Genomic DNA, 25,804 nt, shown 5'->3' on the forward strand with positions numbered 1-25,804 from the left:
CAGATGGAATACACAGAAATCAACTAGACTACATCTGTGAGAAGAGACACTGATGAAGCTCAATATCATCAGTCAAATCAAGGCCAGGGACTGACTTGGTGGAGCAGACCATCATTTTCTCATATGCAAGTTTAGGCTGAAGATGAAGAAAATTTAAAGCAAACCCATGAGAGCCAAAATACAACCTTGAATATAATCCATCTGAATTTAGAAACCATCTCAGAAACAGATTAGATTCATTATACATTAATGATCAAATACCAGAAGAACTATAGGATGACATCAAAAACATCATACAGGAAGAAAGTAAAAGGGTCATTAAAAAGACAAGAATGAAAGAAAAGACCAAATTGGATGCCAGAAGGAAGTCTTAAATTTGCTCTGTAGTGTAGAAATGGTAAAGTGAATGGAAGAAATGAAGAAGTAAAAGAGCTGACCAGAAAATTTCAAAGGACAGCTCAAGAAGATAAAGACAAGTATTATAATGAAATGTGCAAAGACCTGGTGTTAGAAAATCCAAAGGGAAGAACACAAGTTGAACAAGAACTGAAGAAAAAATTCAAGCCTTGGTTTGCAATACTGAATAATGCAGGAAGCACACACACACACACACACAAATGGAAGGAGTACACAGAACCACTGTATCAAAAAGAAGTGGTTGATGCTGAATCAGTTTATGTGATCAAGAACCGATGGTACTGAAGGAAGAAGTCCTAGCTGCACTGAAGCCATTGGCGAAAAACAAAGTTCTGGGAATTGATGGAATACAAATTTAAAATGTTTCAATAAAGTGATGCAGCACTGGAGGCATTCACTCATCTAAGCGAAGGAATTTGGAAGACAGCTACCTGGCCAACTGATTGGAAAAGATCCATATTTGTGCCCATTCCAAAGAAAAGAGACCCAATGGAATAAGAAAATCACCAAACAATATCATTAATATCACATGCAAGTAAATTTTTGCTGAAGATAATTAAAGCAGTACATCAATTGGAGCTTCCAGAAATTCGAGCCAGATTCTGAAGAGGACGAGAGTGAGGAACATCATTGCTGACATCAGATGAATCTTGACTGAAAGCAGAGAACACCAGAAAGATGTTTACCTTTACTTTATTGATTATGCAAAGGCATTCAACTGTGTGGATTACAACAAACTATGACTAACACTGCAAAGAATTGATATTCCAGAACATGAGGAACCTGTACAAACACCAAGAGGCAGTCATTTGGACAGAGTAAAGAATTGATATTCCAGAACACTTAATTGTGCTCATGAGAAACCTGTACATACACCAAGAGACAGTCATTTGGACAGAACAAGGGGATACGAAATGGTTTAAAAAAATCAGGAAGGGTGTGAGTCAGAGTTGTATCCTTTCACCATACTTACTAAATCAGCCTGCTAACCACATAATCTGCAAAGCTGGCTTATATGAAGAAGTGGCATCAGGATTGGAGGAAGACTCATTAACCACCTGTGATATGCAGATTACACAACCTTGTTTTGGCGAAGCGAAGAGGACTTGAAGTACTTTCTGATGAGATCAAAGATTACCTCAATCCTCAAAACTGGACCAACAAATATCATGATAAATGGACAAAAGATTGAAGTTGCCAAAGACTTCATTTTGCTTGGATCCACAATCAATGTTCATGGAAGCTGATGTCAAGAAATCAAAAGATGTTGGATTTGCATTAGGTGAATCTTTAAAGTGTTCAAGAACAAAGGTATCAGTTTGTGAAGTAAGGTGCACCCGACCCAAGTCATGGTATAACCTCATATGCATGTGAAAGTTGGACAGTGAATAAGGAAGACCATAGAAGAATGGATGCATTTGAGTTCTGGTCTTGGAGAAGAATATTAAGAGCACCATGTACATCTGTGTTGGGAAAAGGATGCTCCTTAGAAGCCAAGATGGTGAGACTTCATCTTACATACTTCGGACATATTAACTGAAGGGACCAGTCCCTGGAGAAGGACATCATGCTTTGTGTAGTGGAGGGTCAGTGAAAAAGAGGAAGACCCCCAACAAGATGGATTGACACAGTGGCAGCAATAATGGGCTGAAACATAACAATTGTGAGGATGGCACAGAGACCATCTTCTGTGGTGAGTCTGATCCAAAAGCTGTGGTGGAGACTGGGGCAAATTGGAGAGCACTGTGTTTCACCCTAAGAAGACAGCTGCTTATAGACTCCAGCCTATTGTTGCCCTCCTGGAATGCCAACCCAGTAGCCAGCTCTCATGGGTTTTCAAGAAGTTGGAAGTACAAATGTTGTTGTTAAGTGCCATCAAGTTGATTCTGACTCCTAGCGAGCCTGTATAGAGTTTCCAAGGAGCAGCTGGTGGGTTTGAACTGCAGGACTATGGCTCACAGTCCAGTGCTTATCCTACAGCACCACACCAGGAGTCCAGATGTTTGGGTGAAATCAATCTCTTATTTAAAAATTACTGATAACAAAAATAACCCCAAACAATAAAATACTGGTGCAGGCATACCAAAGCACAGTTATGGGTCAGATGAAAGCCCACACACTGTCAGTGTACAGCCTCTGCATGAAATTATTTGATTTTTGGCATAATCCTGGAGACCACATGCTAGGTAGCCTAACACTGGCTACTGCAATAGAAAAACTGCTGACTCTCAGTGGTTTTACATAATAGACATTTATTTTTCACTCACATGAAGTCCAGTAAGCATGGGAGGGGGTGGGGACTCAGCCAACCTTGCCATGTGACTTCCAAGATCACCTGGGCATTGGCATCCAATAGACAGTGAGGAGAGAGTAGGGGATCAAGGGGAAGGTTTCTATGGACATTGGCCTTCTTCACTTCAGTCCACCTTCCACTGGCTAGAACTTGGTCACACCTGCCCCATGGAGATGCAAAAGAGGGCTGGGAAATGGCGGTCCTAACTGGTGGCAGCCATTTTCCATCAATGACTCTATTTTATAGACTGGGAATGTGAACAAGGCAGAGGTATCGGCACCACCATTTTTAAGACAAAGAAAACAAATCTCAAGGGAAGCTAAGTGATGTGTGAGAAATCATTACAGCAAGAAGCACTGTCTTTCTGACCAATCCATTGATGGACCTTTTCTCTACCACAGTGTTTCCAAACTTGCCACTTCCTAAGGATCACCCACTGTTGTTTTGTTGTTGTCAGGTAGCATCCAGTAGGTTCTGACTCATAGCGACCCTCTGCACGACAGAACAAAACACTGCCCGGTCCTGCACCCTCCTCACAATGCTGTGGCATTTGAGCCTATTGCTGCTGTCACTGTGTCAATCCATCTCACTGAGGACCTTCCTCTTTTTTGCTGACCCTCCGCTGTACGTTTGTTATTGTTGTTGTTAAGTTGGTTCCAATGAATAGTGACCCTGTATAAGGTTTCTGAGGAGTCACTGGTGAATTTGACCCACTGACCTTGCAGTTCAAACAGAACTTTTGGTCCAGTGCATTAACCCACAGTGCCACACCAGGGCTCCCATTCTACTTAGCATGATGTTATTTTCTAGGGACATGTCCCTCCTGATAATATGCCTGAAGTATGAGACAAAGTTTTGACATGCTGGTTTCTAAGGAGCAGTCTGGCAGTTGATTCTAAGAATGGCAGTTGTTAAACATATTGGCTCATGGACTGTACTCCACATCTTGAATCTAAATCTCTGGGGGAGTCCTTCTCCATCAGCAGAGACAGAGCGGCTCCTCTCTCTGAAGTGTACTTTCATTTTGCAACGAAATCTTATGAGTAAATGTCTAGTGTGCTTGCATCCTTGAGAAGCACCGACAGCAGTTGAGTCTGATTCTTCAGATTCCTGAAGAAGGGGACTAGGACATCTTTGGTGCTGAAATCTGGGAGACTTTACTCGCATCTGTGACAAAAAAAAATCCCTCTTCGCCATCTTCTCTTCCCATCCAATAAGGTATGAGTGTGCGATCTCAGTCCGCTCTTTGTGGGTATGATTTGTGTGTGGTCCTCTGTTTAAATTGCCTTCCTTTCTTTTGTCTTTCTCTTTTCCACTTCAGGATTAATGAGTCACTGGTGCTGTCTGAAGATAAAGAGGCACTTCCTCCCTCTGGCCCAAGTAATTGGGTGATCTCTCCTCAGAGGTGCCGCTGGTCAAACCAGTGAAGTTCAGGGGCCTAAGAACCCCATCAAACTTATATTTCTGGATTCTCCGGGGGCATTCCCATAAGGCCTGGTCAGCCAAAGTGCTCTTGGATCCCCTGGATGGTTCCACTAAGGGGCTCCCAAGGGTGCCAAGACATGCAAGAGGGAAAGACCAACTCTGGAATTAATGTTCCAAGGAAGCTAGACCCACAAGTAGCACCACACTTAGACCTGCTACACCATGCCCCACTCTGAGCCTGTTCCTATCTGCGTAGCTTCTGCTGCTCTTAGGCACTCTTTCAACTCTTCGCTTTGAAGCTATTTGGTGTGTGATCTGTCAGCTTTCTTGAATATGTCAGGTCCAGGACTTAATGCCCCTCTTGCAAGCCTGTAATCAGTTTTCGGAAGACGACTGAGACTTCTAGTCAAATGACCACTCTATGAGGTCTTGCCAAACTCTGTGTTCACCTTTTTCTCCTGCTTCGCTATTAAGGCTTTTGTCCTGCGGTATGAAGCTGAGTGACCAACGGATGTTTTCAAAACTTTCCCTCATAAAACAGGTTCTCCAGGATCTTGGATCTAATTCAGACATGCAGGATTGGGCCATCTGAGTAATTTTTCTAACCCTATGGAAAGAGGATAATTGGCAAGAATTCAGGGGTACTTTCTTACTGGATGCCAGGCCCAGAGGGCTCCACCTATTCACAACCTGAGATATAATCACGGGTCATAAATTATGGAAGAGAAGGGGAAAGGAGAAATGTAGCCTCCACGATTTAGTTCCCATCCTCGGCCAGTTGCCTTGATGGCTCATCACTCCCCTCTATTGTAGGGACACCCTACCACTCCATTCGAGCCTTAAGACACCCGAGAACATCAGCTAATCAATATAATGGGCCAAGTCCGACCCCAGATGCACAGGGTTGCATTCTTCTATATGTTCAGGCTTTATCAGGAATTCAAATAGAGTTCTGGTGTGGCGCTGTGCATAATGCACTAGACTACAAGTTTGGTTTGAACCACAAGGTCAGCAGTTCAAACTCACTAGCTGCTCCTTGGAAACCCTGTACAGGGTCGCTATGCGTCAGATCACACTCAATGGCACGTAACAACAACATCCTCCATTCCGCATTCCATGCTGATATACAGAGTAAAGGATTTGCACCCTGGAACAAATTCATTTCCATGGCATTCCAGAACGCATATAGGTGGGTGGGACTTGTGTTGATAGACAGCACCTTCATCATGAGGGGCGGGGGGTGGGGGATGACACTTTCATTGTTGACCAGCCCCTGGGCCATCAACTGTTTCTTGCTATGGGACAGAAACACAGCTGTCCTGCAGGAAAGCAAACAGGAACTTCAGGGATGCCTGAATCTCTCTTTCTTAGAGGACGTCGCCCATATCCATCTAGGTTGACTACTGAGTAAGTGGATTCCCAGAAAAATTCTGCATCAGTAAGTTTGGGGGAAGGCAGACTATTTTTAAAGCTCCCCCAGGGAGATTTTGATGTCCATCACTGCCCTCAAAGTCTGCTCTGATGACTAACAGCATCAGCTGGAAGCTTGTAAGAAATGCAGACTCACAGCTTTACTCTAGAACTGCTCAATCAAAACCCCCATTCCAACAAGACAGCTTCTCCTCCCCAAACACCACATGAAGCCTGCGTACAAAGCACTATCTAAGGCTCTCTGAGGAAGAACAGCAGATTAAGTGCTTCAGTCATGGTGGACCCATCTTCTCCCACAGTCCCACCCACTTCTAGAAGCTGCAGAACCTTTTCTAGAGTCACCAGCAGAGTCTGTCCTCAAAGGTCTGGGCCTCGCTGGCCCCCTATTGTGGCCATCTGTTCATAGATCCACTGTTGGACGGTCTGGGCATGTGCAGAGTTTGATGAATCAACAGGGGGTTGTCAAGTTCTGCCTGCCAGACAGACATTACAGACTCTTGGTATTCCCTCAACGACGAGACCATGGGACCAAGGGAAGCATCATCCTCTTTAGATCTCTGCAGGTTTGGGCATAGGACAGACTTATTCTATGAAGCTCTGGGGCCAATCAGAAGTTATAGGATGGGGCGTTTCAGTTTAAAATAAGGAAAAGTCTCAAGCAAGCAGACAGAGGTTGAATCAGAAGGTGGTGAGCTTCTTGTACCTGCAAGAGAACAAGCAGAAGTTGAATGGTTTTCATCCAGAGCCACCGCAGAGGCACCTGGATTGAGTGTGATCTTGGAATAGGTCAAGCTGTCAAGTGCTCAAGTCTGGAAATGTTCAGCCTTCTCAAAGGCAGGGAGGTAGGACAGGGTTCTTCTGTACCACAGAGATCTTTGGGTGGTGCAAATGATTAATACACTTGGCTGTTAATCCAAAGGTTGGAGGTTCAAACTTACCCGGAGGGTGTCTCGTAAGAAAGGCCTGGTAATGCACTTCTTACAAGTCAGTTTTACTGCGACACACACAGTGTTGCCAGGAGTCAGAATTGATTTCATGGCCAGGTTTACTGTAGTCACATAAGCAGTTTAGTGAAACAAACTCTTGTTTCTGCATGTAGTTAGTTGTTCCATGTTCTCTAAGTTCAGTGAGGTTTGTGTCTGGGCTACTACTTGAGTCCCTGGTATGTGGCACAGGCATATAACAAGGGCCTGGTATTTGTGGCACCATTAGATAAGCACTGAACTACTAACCACAAAGGTGGCCATTCAAACTTATCAGCTACTCCTCAGAAACTCGATATAAGGTTGCTATGAGTTGGAACCGACTCAATATTTGTTGGAATCCTGGTGTAGCATTGTAGGATAAGCACTGCACTGCAAGGTTGGCAGTTCAAACCCACCAACTGCTCCTTGGAAACCCTATACATGGCTCTTACCACCAACAAAGTATTTGTTGGCTTAAATATAATTGGCTGAAAGTATTACTGTAAATTCCTTGTTTGGTTCTTATTGGGCATTTCTTTGCACTGTAGGATTGTTTGGCATCTTTTGTCAAGATGTTCAAATTGTCCATATTTTTATTTTCTCATTAAATTCTAATAATTTTTCATCTAATTTATACCTGCAGCACACTCTTCATAAGCAAAAACATGATGAAAAAAGCTTTAATGTAACACAGCAGTGAATTTGGTAAATTGTGCATAGTTAAGTGATGAAACAGAAGATGACAGAATATTTAGGAACAAGGTCAATACATTAGTAAGTTAAAATAGCAGGCTGCAAAATAGCCTGTAAGATCCCATCAGATAAATAAATAAAAGCTTTTAGTGTCTATGCCTAGAAAGTTCCTAACACAGAGGTTTCTCTGTTTGGGCAAAGTCAGAAAGCTCTGAGAATTTAATGAGAACAGAAGTCCAAACCCACACATAATTTTAGTCCCTGTAAAGTCCACCCATGGATCCAGGCTAAGAATCTCTTAGGTAGAAGAAGGGGCCCATCAAGATGTCAACACTGTGATCTCTGGGTGGGTGGGATTATGGGTGTTGTTTATGAATTACTTTTTTCTTGGTTGTATCTTCCCTAGTTTTCCTGTTCTGAGCATCTGTTACTTTTGAGTAAGAAAAACAGAAAAGTTAACAGAGAAGCAACACTATTTCAACACTCTACTTTAAAAATTGAAGTTTATTTTAGCTAGTTTTACTTAATTGGCAGTGTTCTTTAAGAAAATTGTGAATGTTTCTAATAACCAGTTAACGAGGAAGCTGAGGCCCAAAGTAAAGGTCAAGTGACTTATTTGCCCAAAGTCACACAGTTAGGACCAGCATTCAGGTTCCAGCGTGCAGACCTCAGTCTTCCCTTTACACCATGCCTCCAACTGTGAGCCTACTAACTGCTTTTTCTCTTGGGAAATCTGAAATGCAGAGGGGTCCCAGGCGTTCCCAGACACTGGGTGCTCCATTCCACCAACACAATTTGTGTGGATTCTGGAAAGTGAAAAAGCCATCAGACCAGGCAGCCTCCCGATAGGTCGTTGCTTTACTGAAAAACCACACTGGGCTGCAGCTCAAAATCACAGTCATGCTGGCACGAGTCTTGTCCCTGGGACCAGGGCCAGGAACTGCCTGCCCATTTCCAAGTCTGCTATCATGTCATTCCACCCCAAGTGGAACCACAAGCACAGGCTGCGGGGAAGTGGGCACCATTTCTGCTATGTGGGCCCTTTTGTCTTGGGAAGATCCAGGTGATACTAGCAATTCCTCCATAGTACTTGCTCCAAACTGCCCCCCATCCAGGTGAAAGGAGTGGGGCATTTCTCCAGAAGCCCGCCCCATGCCCCACCACGCCTTTCCCACGGAATGTGCTGATGCTCCGCTGAGCATCCAGGGGTCTTGGTTCAGCTGCCACAGTCCCGGGCTGAGTGGATGTCAGGTTCCAAAACTGAGGAAGGAGCACGAGGACTGGTTCCTTGGGAGTCTGGGAGTTCTGCATCCACAATGGCAGCACAGAATGCGTGTTGTTTTGGAGCCCTGGGCTGCAAAAGGGGTCTCTGTGCTAAGGTGATTCTTAAGGCGCGCCCTGGGGGAAGGTGCTTTGGAAGAGTTATAGAGATGCTGTAAAGATCAGTGCATGGGGTCCTTGAACCTGAAGGCGCGCCCTGGGGGAAGGTGCTTTGGAAGAGTTATAGAGATGCTGTAAAGATCAGTGCATGGGGTCCTTGAACCCAAGGCCCACACTGACTTTCTATACACAAGGAACAGAGCAGTCAAGCACTGCACAGGATGAAATCTTGAGAACAGACTGCAAATTAATAACCATGTCATTGTTGATAACTGCCACCGAGTTGATTCTGACTCACAGCAACCCTGTATAGGGTTTCTGAGGAGCAGCTGGTAAGCTTCAACCACCGACCTTGCAGTTCAAATCAACCTTGCACTCCAGCACATTAATCCACAGCGCCACACCAGGACACCACTAATAACCACAGAGATGTAGATAAACAAAACAAAACAAAACTTTGATGGCTTTTAAAAAAAATACATGTTCATAAGTAAAAATAACTCCAGACCCCTCCAGAGATGCAAAATAAGGCATCATTTTCAACTTACAGGTTAGCCAGTTGGAAAAGCAAGACAATGCCCAGCACAGCTGTAGCCAGGGCTTCTCAACTTCAGAGCTGTCCACACAACTCCTTTCCCTGCTAGGTGTTTAGCAGCATTCCCTGCCCTTCCAGGAGCAAAGCCACCCCTGGATGAGAACTCCCGTAGGAAAATGGACAGGCTGAGCACAGTTGCTGGCAGTGGAATCTGGCCATTTGGCACTGCAACCAAACGTCAAAATGTGTGTCACTGGCAACTGGACTTCAAAATACTTTGAGAGTACAAACTTATTTGACATGCATTTTGATACAGCACTGTTAACAATCTTAAAAATTGGCAGTGGGTCATTGTTGACCATGGCTAAATGCCCAGGGGTGACAAATAATTAGGTGGCTCTGATGTACAGAAGTCTCCAAGATAAAATGGTTGAAGAGGAAAAGCAAGGGGTGGAAGGGCAAAGACATTTTTGTAAACTGTAAAGAGTGCATGTGTATATGTGTTGAAAAAATAACATCACAGAAATCTGCCATTGTTTTCTGTTTTGCTATGTCTGGAAGGAGCTGTACTAATCTTATCCACAACCGTGGCTCTCTCTGCAGAGTGTGGGGGTGCATTCTGGGGAGCACACAGGTGGGGCAAGTGGCACAGCCCATTTCTATGGTACACGTTAAACCCTTGTGTCTTTTTACAAGGATATCGTCAAACAACAAAGAGAAAAAGAAGAGGTAGGAAGTGGGGTGGCGGTGGCAGGGAACGAGGAACTCTTAGTGGAATCCTGGCCTGTCTTCCTTCCTGATTAGAAACAATTCTAACCACAGACGGGAAGCTCATAAACCCAGTTTACTTACTTACTTGGGTCCTCCGGCACCACACTTCAAAGTTTCCAAGGCAGTATTGTATGCTACACTTTACCAGATCCTCAAAGCCATTCTAACAAGGCAGAGAAGGGTGATTATTCCCATTTTGCAATGGGGAAACTGCGGCTCAGAGAATGCAGTGACCTGCCCAAGGGCCCACCACCTGGAAGCAGTCACCCTGGAGAGCAGGAGAGCCTGCTCCTGCTGGGCTGTACCAAGAATGGGAGCAACAGGGGAGGGGCCTAACTTCCACGGCTGTTCACGTGCCCCGATTGTGCCTCAGTACCACTCCAGCTTCTCTTCTTCCACCAAAGCTAGTATTCATCTCCCCAAAGTAACCATCACTCTTCTGGCTATCCTCTTCTTAGACAGTGAGAACTAGAGATCCAACACTGACTCACAAGTCCAACAACGCTGGCCAAGTGGCTTCCCCTCGCTGTGCCTCATCAATAGAACAGAGGTAAACATACCTAACTCCCAGAATTGCTTTGAGGTTCAAAGTAACCCTGTGTGTGAATGCATTTTGTCAAGTACGAGGGCAAGTCAAAAAGCACTGTGTGCTAGTTCATACATGCACAGGTTGATTCCAAACAAAACGTGTTTAAACATGTCTCTGATCAGTGGATGGCTGAGACAAGTCCTCTCAGTAATACACTTGTCTTAGTCTTGATAGCTTGAGAAGACAAAGTCAAATACCATAACGAAATGTGAAAAGACGTAGAGTTAGGAAACCAAAAAGGAAGAACACGCTCAGCATCTCTCAAGCTGAGGGAATTGAAGAGAAGATTCAAATCTTAACTTGTGGTATTGAAGGATTTGATGGGCAAAATATCGAACGACGCAGAAAGCATCAAAACAAGATGGAAGGAATACACAGAGTCACTGTACCTAAAAGACAGGGTCGATGTTCAACCATTTCTAGAAGTAGCATATGAAAAAAAGCCAATGCTCCTGAAGGAAGACATCCAATGTGCACTGAAGTCACTGGCAAAGAATAAGGCACTGGGAATTGATGGAATACAAATTTAAATGTTCCAACAAACTGAGGTGGCACTAGAGGCACTCACTCATCGATGCTAATAAATTTGGAAGACAACTACCTGACCAACTCACCGGAAAAGATCTGTATTTGTACCCATTCCAAAAAGAGGTGACCCAATGGAATATGGAAATTACTGGACAATAGCTTTCATACCCCATGCGAGTAAAGTTTTACTAAAGACAATCCCCAAACGGCTACAAGCATACAATGACAAAGAACTTCCAGAGGTTCAAGCTGGATTCAGGAGAGGACATGGAATGAGGGATGCCATTGCTGACGTCAGATGGATCTTGGCTGAAAGCAGACAATACCAGAAAGATGCTTACCTGTGCTTTACTGACTACACAAAGGCATTCGATTATGTGGATCACGACAATCTATGGACAACATTGCGAAGTATTTGTATTCCTGAACACTTAATTGTGCTCATGAGGAACCTGTACATAGACCAAGAGGCGTTGTTTAAACAGTACCAGGGAACACTGAATGGTTTAAAATTAGGAAATGTGTACACCAGGGTGGTATTCTGTCACCAATCTTATTCAACCTGTATGCTAAGCACATAATCCGAGAAACTGGATTATATAAAGAAAAACAGGGCATCAGAGGGGGCATCAGGATTGGAGGAGAAATCAGTAACAGTATGTGATATGCAGATGATACAACCTTGCTTGCTGAAAGCAAAGAGGGCTTACAATACTGATAAAGATCAAAGACCACAGCCTTCAGTATGGATTGCATCTCAATGTAGATGCAATGTAGAAAACAGATATCAATGTAGAAAACAAAAATCGTCACCACCGGACCAATAAACAACATTCTTATCAACAGAGAAAAGATTGAAGTTGTCAAAGACTTCAATTTGCTCAGATCAACCATCAACACTGATGGAAACAGCAGCCAAGAAATCAAACGATGTATTGCATTAGGTAAATCTACTGCACAAGACCTCTTTAAAGTGTTCAAGAATAAAGATGCCAGTTTGAAGACTAAGGTGCGCCTGACCCAAGCCATATTTTCAGTAACCTCATATGCATGTGAAAGTTGGACGGTGAATAAGGAAGACCATAAAGAATTGATGCATTTGAGTTATGGTGTTGGAGGAGAATATTGAAAGTGTCACGACTGCCAAAAGAACAAACAAATCTGTGTTGGAAGAAGTGCTCCTTGGAAGCCAGGATGACCAGACTTCATCTCTCATACTGAAGACATCAGGAGGGACTAGTCACTGGAGAAGGATATCATGCTTGGTAAAGTGGAGAGTCAGAGAAGAAGAGGAAGACCCCCAATGAGATAAATTGGCACAGTGGTGGCAGCAACGGGCTCAGGAGTAGCAGTGATTATGGGTTGGCCCAGGACTGGGCAGTGTTTCATTGTGCACAGGGTCACTATGAGTTGGTACCAATTCGATGGCCTCTAACAACAACGACAAGTCTTGTTAAGGTGCTTTCAAAAGAAAAGTCCAACCGCCCCCCTGCCCCCCCCCAAAAAAAAGTTGGCTTCTGCGTAGATCTGTTGGGCGAGTTCAGTTCACCTCAAAAGGTTATGTGACTACATTTTGGGATTCCAAAGGAGGGACATCTTGATTAATTTTCTTGAAGGATGCAGGATGATTATTATTATGAAGTCTGCATTGGTGAGAAAAACGCCAGGAAAGTTATGCCAAGAAATTTTTTCCCATTCTGACCATGTACCTGCTCATTCTTGAAGGTGACAGGGAATGTCCTGGGAGACATTCATCTACCCTGCAGTCCTGACTTTGCCACTTCAGATCTCCTGTTGTTTCCCAAACTCAAAGAACATTTAAAAGGAACATGATCTGTGCTTTACCCTAGCACTAGCACACCCACACTGCTGTTTTGGTGTGGCATAGTTGGAAGAGCACTGAGTTCTTGGGGGTGGGGCGGGCTAGAGAGATGGCAGCAATGCCTTGAGGAGAGTGTACACACAGAGGGAGGACCTGTCAAGAAACGATCGTTTTACTTTTTGATATTTTTGTTTAATAAAGGTGGTTTTAATTTTGTAGCAATACTTTTTGACTTATCCTTGTAAAAAGCAATGAACAATATTAGTTGATTTTCACAAAATGAATAATAGACTCTTGGTATGGATCAGCACTGGACTGCAAACCACAAATTCACCAGTGAAAACCCACCAGCGGCTTTTCAGAAACTTTATACAGGGTCGCTATGAGTCAGAACCGACTCGACAGCACTTAACAACAACAACTAAATAGAATTGTCTTTTTTCTTGCAGTTAGAACAGCACTTGTAGGATAACTGCAAGTGCACCGAATAGGAATTTGAAAGCCAGTGTAAACTGGAAAGGCCATACCCAGAGTTCAGAGACCGGATCAGTTCATTTTAAGTTTGTACCTTACCTGAGCCAGTTACCTTTAGAAACAACTCCTGGTCTGTGGAACCTGTGTCGTCACTAGGGAGACATGCCACGATACTAAACATCTCAGGGTAAGGGGAGCAGGGAGACAAGACCAACCAGTATATTATCATCACGGGTTATATTTCCACCCACAGGAAAAGGGACCAGGGATCATGGGGATGTTCAGTTAATGTTGTTGTTGTTGTTAAGTGCCATCGAGTCAGATCCAACTCATACTGACCCTGTATAGGGTTTCCACGGAGCAGCTGGTGAGTTTGAACCACCAATCTTATGATTCAAACTAACCTTGTGGTCCAGTGCTTTATCCCACAGCGCCACACCAGGACTCCAGTTAATGTGTTAATGTCATAAAAAGAAATGGTATCTGGAAGCACCTTGGGCATAAGACCATCTACTATTGCCCCAGGGGAATGTGGGAAAATGGGCCTTTAAAGGAAGAGCAACAACAATTGGCGTAGAGTTTTGAGAATGCTCATCTCACTGCTAGACAGGCGGTGGCGAGGTGGGGCCTAATACACTCTGGATTGTGTAAATGGTTTGGGATCGTTCTTCTGAGCAGTTTGCCATGTATTATAAGTGGTAGCGTGAGTAAAAATCTATCTCAAGAAAATAACCAGAGACCAGATGATACATATCAATACGCAAATTTATATATTTTAAAATGTACATATACACGTATACACAAGGAGTTTCAAAACAGCATTCTTTATTACAGCAAACAAATACATATATACCTGAATGCCCCAAAATAGGGAGTCATTTATAGTGCAAATAATGGCTGTATTTAAATGGTGGACTAGTATGTAGTTATTAAAATGATTTTTGAGGAAAAATACAATAGTAGATAAAAATAAAGTAGGATACAAGACCATACTCAGTTTTAAGTATACATTCAGTCTACAAAAGCCATGACCTTATCTGCCCTGAGACCAGAAGAACTAGATGGTGCCCAGCTATCACTACTGCTGTTTCTGAGTAGGAACACAATAGATGTATCCTGACAGAAGGGGGAAATATGGAACAGAAATCAAATTCTTAACAAGTCCAGACTTACCTGACCAGTTGAGATTAGAAGGCTCCCCAAGACTATTGCCCTGAGATACTTTTAAAGCTTTGAACTAAAACTATTCCATGAGGCCACCTCATAAAATAAACAATAGTCTCGAGTACCGTGCTCCTTTAAAAAATCAGCAACACTTACTCTAAAGCAAAGATGAGAAGACAAGGGGGCAGGGAAACTAGGTTACTGGAAATAGAACAACCAGAAGGGAAGTAATGAAGAAGCTGATGCACTGAAAAATCTAACCAATACCATTGAACAGATTGTCTAGAAAATGTTAAGTGGGAACCTAATTTGGATGAAAATTTTCATCAACAACAGTGAAATATATATATATTAAACCCAAAAGGGAAATGGGAAAAGGATATAAACAATCAATTGACAGAAAATGAGGTCGAAGTTACCAGTTATATGTGATAAGCGTTTCAAATACTCATAAAGAAATTAAAATAAACAAAACTTAAAAAAAAAAAAAAAAATAGCAGTAATGCTGCTGCTGTATACCGAGTTGCTCCTAGCTCATCGTGATGTCATGCTGGATAGGGTCCCTAAGGCTGTAAATCTTTGTGGCAGCAGGCCCATGGAGTGGCTGGTGGATTCAAACTGCTGACCTTGTGGGTAGCAACCCAACACATGAGCCACTATGCCACCAGAGCTATTAATACTAGTGGTGGTGGTGGTTGGTAATGTGTTGTGAAGTCAGTTCAGACTCATAGTGACCCTGTATAGGAGTCCTAGTGTGGTGCTCCAGGATAATGCGCTAGCTGCAAAGTCAGTTTGAACCACAAGACAGGCGGTTCAAACCCCTCAGCGGCTCCTCAGAAACCCTACAAATGGTTGCTATGGGTCAGAACTGACTCGACGGAACTTAACAACAACAACATAGAGGCTGTAGATCTTTATGGGAATAGAAAGTCTCATCTTTCTTCCCACTGCGTGGCTGGTCGATTCAAACTGCTGAATATGGTTAGCAGCCCAGCCCAGGTTATCACACCAGGACTCCAGAACAATATAGTAGAACATTACAAATACCATTTTTCAAAGCACAAGAGGCTTTTAAATGTCCTAGAAGCTACTCAGATGGAAGATGGTGGTGTCATACCTTAATTCAATTGAAAGGGGGGTCGGGGTGTGTAGGGGAAGAAAAGGCTCAGAGGGAAAAAGAAACATGTCCAGTTTTGAACTCATTGACTTTTATCAGGTGTATGACGGTAAGTCATAGAGTGTTGCTACTAGGGCTCTGGATTCCTGGTGTGGTGCTGTAAGATCGGCCCTGCACTGCAAACCACAAGGTCAGCAGTTCAAATCCACCAGCTCCTCCCCTGAAACCTTATACAAAGTCACTATGAGTCAGAACCAACAACAACTAGGGTTTCACATACGTGGGCTGATTCCAAACACAACATTAAAAAATATATCTCTGCTATCACTGGATGGCTGCACACATGTTCCTTCAGTAACATACTTGCTTCTGGTAGCGTAGTGGTTACGAATCGGGCTGCAAACCGCAAGGTCAGCAGTTCGAAACTACCAGCTATTCTGTGGGAGAAAGATGAGGCGTTCTGCTCCCGTAAAGATTTACAGCCTCGGAAACCCTGTACAGGGTCACTGTGGGTTGGAACCGACTCGACGGCACACAGCCACCACCACCACCAGTCTTACTACCTACTACTGCCATCGAGTTGATTCTGACTTACAGCAGCCGTGTAGAACAGAAGGGAATTGTTTCATAGAGGGTTTCTGTGGCTGTGAATCTTTATGGAAGCACACTGTCTTATCTTTCTCCTGCGGCGTGGCTGGCGGGTTTGTATTGCTGATCTTTTGGTTAGCCATGAGGGCTCCTTTAGTCTCCTTAGGGTGCCTTCAAAAAAAAGCAGCAGTTAAAACAGTGGCTTCTGAGGGGATGCAATTAACCAGATAAATTCAAAGGAGAGAGGTCTACTCAGAAGGTTATAGAGACTTTTTCTTGGCATTTCAAAGTAGATCATCTTAATTGATCTCCTTGAATGATACAGGAAGGCCATGGGGGTTTACTATGAAGAAGTTTTAAGAAAATGAGAAACTGCCTTGGTGAAGAGAAACGTTGGACTGAGGGATTGTTTCCCATCACAACGTACCTGCTCATTCCTGAAGGTTAGCAAGGGCTGTCCTACAAGAGTCTTGTTGGGAAATCTTACCCCATCTTCCCTACAGCCCCGATCCTGTTAACCACTTAGACTTCTTTTTCTAAAACTCAAAGAACATTTCAAAGGAACACAATCTGAGTCCTTCATGGATGCCAACACTGTTGCTTTGATGTGGTGTAAATCGAAGAGCACAGAATTCTTTGGGGGCAAGGTTAGAGGGATAGAAGCACCCTCTTCAGAGGTGTACAGGCCTAGGAAGATGAGATGTTGAGAAACAATAGTTTCATGTTTTGTTAGCTTTGTTTAATAAAGGGTGCTATGAATTTGTAGCAATACTTACTCATATGTAGGACATCTGCATACAGATAACCAGAGACCACTGGGCCTGGGGTGTGGAGACAAGGAGACAGGTGGGCTGGATACAAAGATGGGGTGTCAACATGAAGATTAGTAGCAGTAGGACACATTTCTTGTTTTTGCCTGCCCGTGGCCCCTTGCCTGCCCCTTTAAGCAACAGAAACCTTTTTCTAGAGGAGTACCCCACCCCATTCCATGCACTCTTGGTGAGACAGTCCAGCACATCCTAGTTTGCCTGTACTGCAGCTCCCCAGCCGGCATTCAGTCACTGGTCTTTGCTGCTCTGTGGTGGGTCACTGCTCAGCTCTCAGTTCCAAATATGGTTTTCCCAAGTCCACAGTGAGATAACAGTCTTAACACCCAGCTTTGTTGAGCAGGAATAAGGCTCCCTAATTCCCAAAATTGTCCCTTTGCACATTAGGAGTAAAGAATAGAGCTGCTCTCTACGACACATTGTGGGGATGACACAAGGGGCCCTGGTGATGCAGTAGTTAAGTGCCCTACTGATAAATGACAAGTCAGTGGTTCAAACCTAACAGCTGCTCAGAGGGAGAACGACAAGGCAGTGTGTGCCTGTAGAGATTACAGCTTTGGAACCCTATAAGGCCGTTCTGCTCTGCCCTACAGGGTCCCTGTGAGTTGAAATCCACTCACAGACAAGGGATATACTTAGCACACGAGAAAGAGAGAAAGGGGAAAAAACTACTTCGACAATAATCCTGGAACAATACTTCTTAAACTGGGTCCACAGGTATACTTCAGGAATATTTAAGATTAAAAAATAAAAAAGAATATTTTTATGATTCTGTAGATGATTAGGAGCCCTGGTGCTGCAGTGGTTAAGGTCTGAATTGTGACCCAAAAGTCACAGTCTGAACCCATCAGATGCTCCAATGGGGAAAGGTGTGGCAGGCTACTTCTGTAACGATGCCAGCCTTGGGAAGTCTAGGAAGCAGGTCTCCTCTGTCCTATGAGGTGTCTCCAAGGTGGACGTGACTCCATGGCAGTGGCTTTGGTTTCAAAGGGCAAAGATGACAGAGAATGAGCCTAAAGAGACTCTCCCATACAAGAGGAAGGGATAAAGCTCGTGTCGTCTGGTCCAACACACAAAAGTCAGTTGTATTTCTATATACTAGCAATGAGCCATATGAAAATGAAGTTAAGAAAACAATTCCATTTTCTGTAGCATCTAAAAGAGTGCGTAAGGACAAAGTGAACCAGGAAGGTGAAAGGGTTGTGCACTGAAAATGATACAAACACTGCTGAAAGGAATTAAAGATGGCACTGCAGAATAAGCATTGGACTGCTCACCAAAACCCTATACAGGATGGTTATGAGTCAGAACTGACACTTAACAACAACAACAAATAAATGGAAAGCTAGCCTGTGTTTAAATTGCAAATTTCAAATGAATGAATACTTGACAGAGAAGGCAAGCAGTTACTAACTAATCCTGAGACCTCAACAGTTTCCAAACCCTACAGCTAGTGAGTAGGTCACAGTGACCCTAGCAAGCAGGGTAGAACTGCCCCAAATCTTTATGGCCACACGCCATAGAGAGCGCCATTGTCTCCGGCAAAGCATCTCGTGCATTGGAACTGCTGGTCTGTGGCTAGCAGCCCAACACTCAGCCTCGCTGGGCTCTGTTCCCAAGCCTGTGAGGGCTTGACCACGCTCAGGAAAGGGACCCTGCCCTGCCGTGCAAGGGCACCCTCTGCTGGACATGGGGAGGAGCTCTGGGAGCTGGCAAAGTTGGCAGAGGTAGATGGTGGCTCTCCAGTTGCAGTTGAGATATAACAAACCAGATGTCCAGGTAAGTCACCAGGCCACCAAGTGGAATCTCACAGCAGAAGAGAGTAGAAAGGGTTACTAGCAGTCCGGAGGGTCCCTAGGAGGTCCAGGAACTCTACCTTGCCATGGTACCTAGAGCTAATCAAACTCAGGGGGGTGAACTCAATAAATGTTGATTGGTGACCTATAAACCAGATGCCAATTGATGAATGCGCAGAGGAAATACATTTGCCCCCCACTCACCCATCCAATGGAATGCTTATGTTTGCCTTCCAGGTGCCTCTGGCCACATTCCTTCCATAATTCCCACCTTCTCCTGGCTCCACAATCTCTAGCTGTAGTCCAAATCCCTCACTGGATCTGCTGGCCCATGAATTTTTCTCTCCACGAGGCTGCTCCAAAGATCTTTTCAGGTCCTCGTGTGCAAACACGATTCATCACTTAGAGCGTCCTCTCATCACATGGGGGAAACAGAGCACACGCTAGCCAGACTGCGTCAATTCCAATGAGCGCTCCACTACTTACTAAGAAGCCCTGGTAACGCAGTGGCTTGCACGCTGGGCTGCGAAATGCACAGCCAGCAGTCTGAATACAGTCCTTGGAGAAAGATGAGGCTTTCTGGTCCCGTAAAGATTCACAGCCTTGGAAAGACTATCAGGTCGCCATGAATCAGAACCGACTGGACTGCACACCTCCATCACCCCTCACTAGTGGGCAAGTTACTTAGCTTATCTTTGCTTCAATTTTCTCATCTGGAAAATGAAGATGATAATAGTAACCTCATAGGATTGCTGGGAGGATTAAGGGAGTTTGCTGGTCCATGTTCTTAGTTGCTGTAGAGCTGACTCTGACTCATGGTGAGAGGTAAGGGCTATGAAAGTATGAACTGGTCTATTGTCTTACATTGGAAACAGTCTTCCTCTGTTCCCTGGCAAGTGGATTCAGCAGAGTTAAACTAGAAACCAGCAACACCACCCACTCAGTTGATACACCAGAGAGCAAAATGGCCCCATGGATGTTCTCTTTCCTTGCCCCTCTGTTCCACCTCCAATCTCTGACCAAAGCCTGCTCTACACAACTTTGGAGTCTGTTCACTTGTTCTCTATCCCTGCAGCTGCTGCGCTCTTCAGATCACTGCCACCTCAAGCCTGGATCATCCATTAGCCAGAGTTGTTGTTGTTGTTAAGTGCCGTCGAATCAATTCTGACCCACAGTGACCCTGTATAGGGTTTCCAAGGCGCCGCTGGTGAGCTTGAACCATCGACCTTGCAGTTCAAACAACAATGCAGTCTGAAGCATTAGCCCACAGCGCCACACCAGGACTCGGGAAGCCAGAGCAGTGGTTTTTAAATAAATCTGGTCATTTCTTTTCTTTCCCATAGCTCTCATGATTCTTAAGATAAAATCTAAACTGGTTACTATGGACTTTAAAAATCTTTATGATCTGTTCCTGTTTTCATTTGCACTTCAAACTCCTTGTATTCAAAACGAAACTATCTCCCCAAGTCCCAAACCTGGTCTTCCAGGATTTTCTTGGTGAATAGCGCCACCTTCTGGCCATTCACTCACCCAATCCAGATATCGCTGACCAGCCAAAACCCCAAACCTGTTGCCACTGAGTGGATTCCGATTCACAGTGACCCTATACAACAGAGTAGAACTGTCCCACAGGGTTTTCAAGGCTGTAATTTTTTTTTTAAATGCTTTATTGTGAATTTTGTGATAGTTTACATGGGAGTACATCAGCTTCACATTGATCCCGTTGTATATCGTCTCCTTGCCATGGTTACAATCCCTTCCATGCATCATCCATCAACCAAAGGGTATACCCCACAAGCCTGTCCCCCCGTCTGCATACAGCCCCTCTCCCTCTCTGGGTCCAAAGTCCCCAGCTGTTCCATCTCCCTACGTCGTCATTCGCTCTGCCTCCATCCCTGTTATCACTGCTTCTCTGGGTAGGGTTCCATGTTCTGCTCTTCTCCTTTGATGGTGCCAAGGACCTCTGCTCCTAGACTGCAGGGTTAATCACTCCCCTCCTTTTGCCCCCAAACGTCTACCTTTACATTTCCAGCCCTTATAATCGGTCCTGATAACAATTATTCGCTATTGTATCCCAAAAGTGTAATCTTCATGGGTGCAGACTGTCATATCTTTCTTTCAGATAGCAGCTGGGTGCTTTAACCACTGCACTACCAGAGAACCCTCTCTGGCCAGCATTCCCTGCCAAATGCCTCCTCACCATCCTTCAGTCATTGTTGTTGAAATAACCTGGCCTTCACTCTGATTAGTTCAAGTGTCTTAACTAGCCCTCTGATGTTGGCCCAACCCTACAATTGTGGGCGTGCTGGTGGTGCTGTCAGATAAGCACTGGTCTGCAAATCACATGGTTGGCAATTCAAATCCACCAGCCAATCCACTGGAGAAAAATGAGGCCTTATGCTCCTGTAAAGATTTATAGCCTGGAAGCCCTCGGAACCAACTTGATGGCGTCTAACAACAACCCTACTATTTTGGCTGCCAGAGTGATATAAACCGCCAATGGGCACATGACTATGTGCTTTAAATAGCCTTGACCTCCAAGACAAAATCCAAGCTACTTAACACGATTCCCTCCTTGCGTAGGCCTGGGCTCTGTGCCGTTTCATCTCATCCCTTCTAGCTCCATAGGCAATGGCTGACTTTCAAATCCAGATGAGACATAGCTTCCTCCAGGAAGCCTTTCTTGGAGACATCCCCTGTACCCCTCAGACTGGGGTAGAGTACATGGCAGCTTTGTCTTTGCTTAGTTTCTGGCACTCCAACCACACTGTGAGCTTCTCAAGGGCTTCTCTTGCCAAGCAGGCAGCAGGTGTCCACTAAGGTCCCTGGGAAGAATGGAAGCAAGTGGGGACAAGGCAACCAAACCCCTATAGTCCCACTGCAGAGAAGACAAGGGCTCCCTGTGAGTGCCCAGCCTTCTAAAGTGATTCGGACATGTTCAGCTTCCATTACCATACTGCCTGGGAGTCCCTGGGGGACACAAACTGTCCAGTGTTTCACTCCTAACTAAAAAGTTGACTGTTCAAATCCACTCAGAGCCTTGGAAAAAAGGCCTGGTGGTTTGCTTCGGAAAGGCCATAGCTTTGGAGACTCTGTGGAGCAGGTTTACTCTGTACATGCGGGGTCACTTTGAGTCATTACTACCGCCTGAGTCACAGAAAGAATCATACCAGGGGAATTGCAAGGATGGGTGTTGTCGTTGTTAAGTGCCACTGAGTCAGTTTCAACTCATAGTGACCATGTATACGGTTTCCAAGGAGCAGCTGGTGAATTTGAACTGCCGGCCTTGCAATTCAAACCAACCCTGTGGTCCAGTGCATTATCCCACAGTATTAGAAGTATTTAAATAGTTTCTGGCACACAGTAACCATTTAAGTCAATCATTTAACAAGTAATTACTGAATTATCAACGTGTACCAGACAAGATTTTGTTGTTGTGTGCCATGGCGTCGGTTCCAACTCACAGCAACCCTGTATAGGGTTTCTGAGAAGTGGCTGGTGGGTTTGAACCACCAACCTTGTGGTTAGCAAGTCCAGTGCTTATCCTACAACACCACACCAGGACTTGAGACAGGATTTTAGGCCGTGGGATATATAGAATTTTTATCAATGCTAAAATCATTTTAATGACTTGCCATTTATTTTAGGTACCACTAAAGGAGTCCTGGTGTGGTGCTGTGGGTTAATGCGCCAGACTGCAAAGCCGTTTGAACTGCAAGGTCGGCGGTTCAAGCTCACCAGTCGCTCCTCAGAAACCCTATACAGGGTCGCTACGGGTCGGAATCGACTTGACGGCACTTAACAACAAGAAAGAAAAAATGCTGGCATGGCACTGTAGGATAAGCACTGGACCATAAGATCAGTTTGAACTGCAGGGTCAACAGTTCAAACTCACCAGCCTCTCCTCGGAAACCCTATAACAGGGTCACTATAGGTTGGAAGCAACGTGATGGTATTTAACAACAACAACAAAAACTAACCAATGCTATAAATTAAACTAGGTAAGTGAATAATTTATTTTATAAGGATCAGCACAAAGCTGGTTCCTATGAGGTGGAGGTTAAAGATGCTCTAAATGTTCAACTTGTCCACATTGCTGCTCCACTCCATCATCTCTGACATCAACTTCTCTCCCTTGCCTCAGTACTCTCCTGTCCCATCTCTGGTTCTGGTAATTCGCTGCAGCTGCTTGCAGATTCACAAACTGCACTTAAGGTTAAGCAAGAGGGGTTCACTTGGAAGCAGACCATCTTGGAAGTAAGCAACAGGGGGAACACAGGATGTAGTTCTTCAATCGGGGCCACTCCTTATCCTCTGCTGCTGGGCCCTACTGGGGGTCTTCTCACCAACTCTTAGCTCCATGCAGCCGTCTCAGGCCACTATCGCTCTCACTATTGATGTATGCCACAGTCTCTCACTGTCTTCTTGTTACCGCACTCTCCCCATGACTCCCTTTAAGCCTAGTGGTATGGCAAAACGGACCAATCTCATTAGGGTTCCATACACCTTATTTGCATGGTTCCACACCCACTCCCCCCATCCCCCATACAATAAGCACTGGTCTGTGAACTACAAGGTCAGTGGTTTGAGCCCACCAGTTGCTCCACGGAAGAAATATAAGACTTTATACTCCTGCAAAGATTTAAAAGCCTCGGAAACCCTATTCGGAGTTGCTGAGAGTTAGAACCAACTCAATGGCACTTAATAATGGGCTCCATGCATCTAATTTGCATCAGCAATCAGCTGTCCAATCCCCTTGGTGGGTCATAAGCTCTTTATTTGCATAGTCCCACCTCATTTGTGTGGGAGTCACAAAGACCATGCCTAGAAGGGTCAGATGAAGTAATTCACTGCACCACACTAGGACACACTGTCAATTGTAAATTGCATCTCCATCCAGATTTCCAGAGTGCAAAACTGTAGGAAAATGTGCATCTTACATACAATGAAAAAAAGCAGTGAAAACAAGTCTCTGTCTTCAAGTTAACTTGTATCCTTTTAAGGGGAGCTGATAATAAATATCCATTGTCAGGTAGCGATAGGAGGAAAGCCGGAGAAAGGGATACAGAATCAAAGAGACTGTTGTTGTCCATTTGTCAGGAAATTGTTATCTGAGCAGAGACGTGAATGAAGAGAGGAACTGTGGATAAGCAACATTCTAAAAACTCTGAGAGGGCAAGTTGCCTGGTGGACTCAAGGAAATGCAAGGCAAGTATAGCTGGATCCCGGAGTCATTCCTTAAGTCAGCTGTTATCCCTGATGTACTCAGGGTATGTGTGTTGGGGAGGGGAGCTAAGAAAAGCAGTTATGACTCAGTTATCAGCAGGGTGCGGGGAGAGTATGACTGCCTAGATTGGAATCCCAGTTCTGTCATGTACACGCTGTGGGCAACTTACTTGACTGTTCAGAGCCTTGGTTTCTTCAGGTATAAAATAAGGATAGTGTATGTCCCTGTTTCACAAGTTGCCTACAGAGTCTCAGTGAGATAACCCTTGTAAATCAAGACACAAATCTTCACTATTATTATCATCTTCTATCCCAAAACCATTGAAAAATTCTATCAATCCCTGGTGCCATTAAGGTTAAGTGCGTAGCTACTAGCCAGAGGGTTGGTACTTTGAACCCGCCTAGTGGTCCTGCGTATGAAAGATCTGGGGATCTGTATAGCTTAGAGCTGAGAAAATCCTACGGGGCAGGTCTACTAAATTGACTCTACAGTACTTAACAACAATAACAAGGAACATATTATTTGAACCTTAAAATACAAAAGGAAACTAGTTTTCCAGAATACTGGTAGGATGGCAGTCACATCATTAGGAAATGAAAAAATTTTAAGGACTTCAATTTGCCTTCTCCAAACTCATATGCGAAAATCAAAAGCTACCTTCTGCAAAGATGGCATGGAGGCCATGTGACCTCCCCTGACTTCACAGGGGAAGAGAATCCGACTCCACATCAGCCTAAGGCTGATTCTGACAAGGCAGAGGACAGACCTGCCTCCACCCTCCAACCTTCTTTACCCTACGCTGACACCAACCATTCTTCCCAAGCCTCACTCTACTTCTCTGCTGGGTTCAATAATCCACTGCAATGGCTACACAGAACTCACAGACAATACTCACGATGATGGCATTTATTACAGAAGTTAATAGGGTGTGATTCAGGATTGGAAATCAATCAGGACACAGCAGGTCAACAGTCAAAAGCACCTCTTCTCAGTCACGTTGCAAGTGCACCATTCTCTGGTCCTCAGTCCCTTAGTCACATGGCCTCTTGGCCTCTCCCCTGCTCTGACAAGTGTTGCAAGCTCCTTTAGCTCTGCTGACGAACACCCAAAAGGCACCCGATTCTCCATTTCTGCAAGCTAGCTACTTGCCTGAAGGCATTCTGCTTTACTCTGCGTTCAGGGGCCAGGAAGCCCACTGTCTCTGCTGCTGCCACCACTGCTCCTCTGCATAAGGCTTGAGGTCCAAAGGCTATACTCTGTGGCTCTTTTTTCTTGATGCTCCTGGGATCATCTGTTCCTGCTTCTAAGATGTTGTTGTTGTTGTTAGGTACTGTCGAATCATTTCAGATTCACAGCAACCCTGTGCACAACAGAATGAAACACTGCACAGTCCTATGCCACCCCCACAATTGTTTTTAGGTTGAAACCCATTATTGCTGTAACTGCGTCGATCCATCTTGCTGGGTGTCTTCTTCTTTGTTGTTGATGCTCCATTTTTCCGAGCATGTTGTGCTGCTCCAGGAACTGTCCTTCCTGATAATCTGCCCAAAGTAGAAGCGACGAAGTCTCACCATTCTCAGTTCTAAGGAGCATTCTGGCTATACTTCTTCCAAGACAGATTTGTTCTTCTGACAGTCCATGGTACTTTCAATATTCTTTATCAACACTTTAATTCAAATGTATCGATTCTTCTATGGTCTTCATTCACTATCCAACTTTCATGAGGCAATTGAAAATACCATGGTTTGGGTCAGGTGCACCT

This window comes from Chrysochloris asiatica, unplaced genomic scaffold, assembly GCF_000296735.1.
Source record: "Chrysochloris asiatica unplaced genomic scaffold, ChrAsi1.0 scaffold00023, whole genome shotgun sequence".
Classification (NCBI taxonomy): domain Eukaryota; kingdom Metazoa; phylum Chordata; class Mammalia; order Afrosoricida; family Chrysochloridae; genus Chrysochloris; species Chrysochloris asiatica.